The following is a 7,169-nucleotide window of genomic DNA, read 5'->3' on the forward strand; positions in this document are numbered from 1 at the left end:
ATATCAAGTTTTTAAATTTTTTTTTTGATTTTTTTTTGAACTGCCTTATTTTTTAAAAATGAATATGAATAATTTGGGATTCTTGGGGTAATTTTGAATTTTACAATTTATAATATATATTTTAAATAATTTTAGAATATCTAGTTGTGAGTTTTAGCTTGTGAAAAAAGTGAACTATTGTAAGAAAAAACAGTTTTCTAGAAAAAAAATAATTTTTCCATTTTGCCAATTTTTAGTAATGAATTTAAGAAAATTGTACTTATACAACACCTTTCATTTTAATTTTTTTAATGGGAGATTTAGTGAAAAATCCTTTTTAATGGACTTTACTCTATATATATGTTCTTTTACCCTAATTGATCCCATACATTTAAATTTATAATCCAATAGTTTATTTTTTTTCTATATTAGAGGTACTATGTGGACTATTTTATCATTTTAGACTTTTATTATAATATATATTATACCATATATGAAATATTATTATTTTTAGTCTTCTCTTTGCCTCAATGTGAGGGATTCAATTGATCAAAGATCTCTTTTTATTATTATTTTGCAATAAGGTCTTGCTATGGAAGAGTTTTTTGGAAGAGGAGGTTAATTGTAGACCGACGATTAAGATGATGGTGGAATCGCAACAGAGATGATGATAATCATTTTTTTATCACTGTTACACAAACCGTAGTCTCTTGCTCGGTTTGTGTAGTTTATTCACCAGTATTATGCAAGCATTAATTATATACATATATTTTTTCTAAAAGGATGCGTTAATATATATGAACTATTTGATGATATTTTATATATTGTTTGATGATTTGTTGTATATTGTTTATTACTATGCTTGTTGGTTGAACAATAATTTTGTTGCCATTAAACAATCAAAATAGTCAATTTTCACTTTTTTTCACTTTTGTTTTGCATTTTTACATTGCAATGTGAATGTTCCCATTGGTATGCGTTTAATTTTTTTAAGGCTAGTTGTATGTTACATTGCAGTGTGAATGTTCCCATCGATATGAGTTTAATTTTTTTAAGACTAGTTGTATGTTAGTTGTAAACTGTGAACATTCACATTATATTTTTGTATGCGTTTTATTTTTTCAAAAATTAGTTATATATTTATTATTTATTGTAAATATTTACACTATATTTTAGTATGTGATTTGTTTTTTCAAAGATTAGTTGTATATTCATTCTTTACTGTGAACATTCACATTATATTTTGATAATCACTTAGATTTTTTGTTGCATGATTTTTTAATTTTAACGTTATAAAAAAGTGTGAAAGGTCATAATCTTATAATTATCATATACTTTTTATTTGATAATTTGAATAATTTTAGTAAAAAAGTATGACATTATAATTGTTTTAGTAGTAAATTTGTTGAATGAAAGTATGAAGTTTGGTACTCACTTTTTATGTCATTGTTTTAAATGTGAATACTTACGGTTACCGGTTTCGTTCTAAAAATATATATTATTTTATTTATTGAAAGTATGAATGTTTACATTTTTAATTTTCATATTTATAAAAATTCAGGAAGTCTATGTGTACAGAAATTAAACACATAATAGGATATAATCTTCCCACAATCCCACCCCTTGTGAGAAGGTTGCATCCCATTCTGTGTTTGGTTTCTATGTTCGGTTTCTATGTTCGTATACTTTATATATATCTATGAACAATAAGATTTTAAATAGGATATTTATTAGCTTCTATGATTTTTCCCTAATATATAAATTATAATTCAAATGTGGTAAGTATTCAATGTGATTTTCTCCTAAAACATAGATTCAGTTTTTATTTCTTGTGTTAAATTTAAAGTTGAGGTTTTTGGTCCTTTGAATGGCTGAAGGACTAAAATGGACTGTACGAAATTAACTTAGACTAATTGCAATTGGTACATGAGTATTATAAATAGGATTTTTTTTTTAAAAAAATCCCCATTTTTATTATATTTTATCCCTTTATAAAATTAGTATTTATAACTAAAAGTCCTAAACCTTTCACTTCACATTTCTCTTTACATTCTTTCATTTTTGTTTCCATTACCCACCACTACCGCCTAGCCACCATTCTCTCTCCACCAGCCACCGCCACCCTTTCTCACGTCTTCAACCTCTCAATCCATCTACAAATCTAAATACATTTACATTGAAGTAAATATATATACGCATATAAATAACAAAAAAAAAGCAGGAAATAAAATTTATATTTAAAATGTATATATAATTATTATAAATAAATAATACACAAAATTTATGATTGAAAGATGTTTGGGTATGATTTTCAATAATTTTGCGTTATTTGAAAAAAGTGAGTTCAAAATTTCTTCCCTCTCTAGTTTGCCAAACAAATTGAGATTGTTTAGACTTCTATGGCCGAATATGGCTAATTAATCAATTTTAACCTATTTGGTAGGACACGACCAAATAAAGCCGTTTCTAATCGAACAAGTTTGTTAGGCCATGTCCTTTGAACAAACAAAATTTTTCCGACTCTGGTTCGACGAACAAAAAAAGGAACATTGAAAAAAAATGTTTAAAAAAATATTTTTTATGAACATATTAGAAAGGTGTTGCCGGTGGTTGAAGAATGTTTAGGGGGCGGCAGGGGCGGAGGGGCCAGGGGGTCACGTGCCCCCCTAAGTTTTGGATTTTTTTTTTTATAAACATAAAGAAAAATTTTATATAAAAAAATTTATAAAAATATTATTTAGAGTGAAATGTCAATGATATTTTTAAAATTATAAAAACAATAATGATTGTTTTGATTGAAAATAAAGAGACTACGATATTATTATTTATGAAAATTTCAATATAATGGTGATCTCTATCACAATATATGCAAATATAATTAATCTCAATGAAAATATAAAATTTATTGAATTGTTAGTTATATTTAATATGTAGGGTTCATCCTCCATGTGTTTCTTTATTATTGGTTGGTAATATCACATGTCAATGATTGCGTGGTATGACTATTATATTGAATTTTTATGCATATTTTGAATAAAAAATTACTTTATCATTATATAATTTATTTTAAAATTTATATCCATGATTTTTTTTTAATGTTATCCATGACACACTAATTACAAATAGCATATTCACTTTGTTTGGTTTGAGTTTTCTAAAAACACTTTTCAAAAAATTCTATATTTTCGTTTTTCGTACTTTTTTGTTTTTATTGAATTTTTAAAATATTTTAATCAATTTTTTTTTTAATTTTTAGACACACCTAACATAAATATATTGAAAAAGTATAATTTTTGGGAAAAAAATCTTTAAAAAATTCAGTAAATACCAAAAATATAAAAAAATACAAAAAATTAGTACATTTTTCTTATTTTTATGTATTTATTAATTTTTAAAAATATTTTTTCACAAATATTTTATTTTTTTTAGATACATCATGCATCTAAAAAAGTAAAAAAAAATGCTTAAAATTTTAAAAATATTCACTAAAAACAAATAAAATAAAATAAAATAAAAAATAAAAAACTTAATTTTCAAAAAACTTAATTCAAAAAATTTAAACCAAACACACTGATTATTATTATTTATTTTTTTTATCTTTCTCGAAGTCAATTGTAAAAATTTATGTGAAATATTTTTGTAAATATTTTTAATATTGTAATTAAAAAATGTCCCATCTGATTTATTTTCTTGGCTCCACCACTGGGGCGGTAAAGAGGATAAGGAAGGGGCTAAGGTAATGATTGGAAATAATGGTGGATGTGGGTTAGAATTTGAAAATTTAAGAGTATAAATAGATGAGAAAGGTTGGCCATGAGATTATTTTCGTAATTATAATGGTTGTAAAGAGATGAAACAAAATTTTTTACACTTTTAAATAAGTTTAAAAAAATGATGAAAGAAAAAAATTATTAATAAATCTATGTGTACAAAAACTAAATACATAATGAGATACATATGTCTCACAAAGAGTGAGATCTACATGATATGGAATCCACATTTGAAATCTACACTTTATGAAACATTTATGTCCCATTAGAATGGGAAAGCCATGGTGTGCAAGCATATCCACCCTGCTATAAATTTACATAATTTTATTATAAAATTTTAGAAAAAATTATTTATAAGTCTTATTAGGGAGACTTATGCTACATATGGTCCTACTAAAAAATTTATATTCTCATAAATCCTGTGAGAAGTTTGTTGACACATTTACCCTCAATATTAGTTGTTAATATCATAAATAATAGTAAAACCATATATAGGAAATTAAATGTTACCATATATCATATCTATATAAATATAACGTAACGTGACACGTACATAAACGTAACGTGACACCTACATAAACGTACCGTGACACCTATGATCTATGGTAACATGCAATTTCCTATATAAGAAATTGTATGTTATCATAGATCATATCTATATAAATGTAACGTAACGTGACACCTATGATCTATGGTAACATTCAATTTCCTATATAGGAAATTGAGAGTATGTTTGGTTTGATTTTGGGAGAGTAGTTTTTAAAAATTATTTTGAAAAGAGAGTTTAGAAATTTTTTTGGTTTGTTTGGTTGTGTATTTTGAAAGTAGTTTTGGAATTTGGGAGTTTGGAATGATTTGATATTTTGTCATAATTGAGTAGATGTGTGAGAGAAAAAGTGATTGAGAAAGAAAGAGGAGAGAGAAAAAGTGATTGATTGATAGGTAAGAGAGAGAAAGTGATTTTGGAAATTGTTTTGAAAAATTCACAAACCAAACAAATTTTTAAATTTTTTTTTCCCAAAATCATTCTACAAATCTAAACCAAACATACCCTGAATGTTATTATAGATCATATCTACATAAACGTAACTTAACGTGACACCTACATAAACGTAACGTGACACCTATGATTCATAACAATATTCAACTTCTTAACATTCAATTTCCTGTATAGGGAATTGAATGTTACCATAGATCATATTTATATAAAACGTAACACGACACCAACATAAACCAGCAATATTTTCACATTTAATTTAAAAAAATAAAAACTCATTAAGTTTGCGAAACGTAATGTGACACGTTACATTACGTTTATGTAGGTGTCACGTTACGTTACATTACGTTTATATAGGCGTCACGTTACGTTACGTTTATGTAAGTATCACGTCACGTCACGTTTATGTAGGATCTTGTGAAACACATTCCTATCTAAATAAGACTTGAGACTCTATAAGAAATTACACAGGATTTAGTCTACTATAAGTGTCTGAAAAAGGACTTATAAATAAGTCTCCCAAAATTTACAATATTAATTATAAAATGAATAATATCGTCATAAATTAGCGTAATAAAAAATTTAATTTTTTTTATTATTAATATTACAAAAGTTTATAAGTTAATTATGATATTTTTTATTATGCTAACTCATAACAAATTTATATATTTTATAATTGATATTATAAAATTTTATGATAAAATTATATTCTTGGTTAGGTTTTTCCAAAAATCATTTTCAGAAAATTCTATCTTCTTAATTTTTGTGTTTTTTTTTTATTTTTACTGATTTTTTTTTATTTTAAATAATTTTTTTTTACTTTTTAGACACATCTAACATACATATACCTAAAAAATAAAACATTTGTGAAAAAAATCTTTTAAAAATTCACTAAATACAAAAAATACAAGAATTTAGTACATTTTTTTATATTTTTATGTATTAATTAATTTCTTAAAATATTTTTTATAAATTTTTTACTTTTTAGATACATTTAAATAAGGTGCATCTAAAAAAGTAAAAAATATATTTAAAATTTTAAAAATATTCACTAAAAATAAAAAAAAATACGAGAACTAAAAAACTTAATTTTCAAATTTTTTTTTCAAAGAATTCAAACCAAATACACTGATTTAATTTTTAATAGAATTCGTATGTGCGCACCCATAGGCTTTTCCCATTAGAATTACATGTAGACAAAATGGAAATCGGGTTTACTTTCATCAAGTTGGGTAGAAATCAGATCGGAACAGAATTGATGCAATCAAACAGTGAAGAAAGCATGAATCCAATGGACACAAACAGAGAGTATCATATGCCGCAACACATGGTAACATTCCTTCTATAATAAAAGTATCTCACATTGCAAAGCAATATAGGTCAGGAGTGGGAGGAGGAGAGACGGAGACAGTCCTTTATATCTCCACCACTATTTGTCTATTCAAACTTCCCCTCTCTCTCTCCTCCTTTGCAGCTGCGCCTACTTCCTTGGAGAGCCCAAACCGGTACTCTCTCTCTTCTTTCTCTCTCCAAAACAGCACTTTCTCTCTCTCAATTTAGTTCTTTGGTCCTATCGGAACGGTCGGTACGTTTCGGATCTGTTGTTGTTTGTGTTTCTGGTTTGTGTGGTCGATTCAGGTCTTCATTTTAGCTGTGTTTTGTTGCACAATTTTCGGGTTCAACCGTTTTAGGGTTTCAGATCTCTATATCTGCTATTACTCTTTATCTTAGATCTCTACATTTCTCTCTTGGTTTTACTTTATGTCTGTACAGATTTTTCATTTTTGCTTCGCATGTGTAGGCTAGTTCGTCATCTCTCTTGTATTTTTTGCATAGGTATATATATCTATTTCTTTCGATTATTTGTGTTACCATGTTTTGGATTTGATTTGGTGTTGTTGATCTATTCGTGTTGAGAGTGATTTGTATTTCTTATATTTCATTTTCTGTGTTTCTGTTTAAATCTTGGTAGGATCGTTTCTTTATGTGAAATCAACCTCTGGATCTAGTTGAATTGTCTTTTAATGTTTTACAAATCCTTTTAAGCACACTTTCTGTCGGCTATCTAGTTTAGAGATAGTTCCCCCCCCCCCCCCCCCAAAAAAAAAAAAAAAAAAAAAAAAGGGTGGACCAAGAACAAGAAAATTGCAATTTGATGAATACCCATTGCTTACTAATGCCAAAGTCACATGGGTTCCAACTGTTGCACGCATTTGGGAAGTGATTTGGAAAGGAAGGGAAAAAGTAGCTGAAAATGTAAATAAAATATACCTATATTTTATCTAGTTTCACACATCTTTTCCTTTTCTCTTTCCAAATCTCTTCCTAAATTACTCAACCAAATATCGTTTAAAAAAAAAAAAGAGAGAAGAGAAATAACTTGAGCATGTATTCCTTAACAGTTATGCGCCCATCTTGAATTT

At 26.5% G+C, this 7,169-nt stretch overlaps 1 protein-coding gene across 2 annotated transcripts in view; it reads left to right on the top strand.

Annotated features, from left to right (window-relative positions):
• The first annotated feature begins 5,944 nt into the window (after nt 1-5,944).
• The window catches only part of LOC114270618 (ADP/ATP translocase, mitochondrial), a 4,331-nt gene continuing 3,106 nt past the window's right edge, over nt 5,945-7,169 (top strand). The window contains exon 1 of one of the 2 annotated variants that reach the window (XM_028212144.2): nt 5,945-6,251. The gene's annotated coding sequence lies outside the window, so the exon portion shown is untranslated. Of the gene's footprint in view, nt 6,332-7,169 lie in introns of both variants that reach the window. The other variant, XM_028212145.2, reaches the window with a different exon arrangement.

Source organism: Camellia sinensis, chromosome 14, assembly GCF_055761805.1.
Source record: "Camellia sinensis isolate YWXY chromosome 14, ASM5576180v1, whole genome shotgun sequence".
NCBI lineage: Eukaryota > Viridiplantae > Streptophyta > Magnoliopsida > Ericales > Theaceae > Camellia > Camellia sinensis.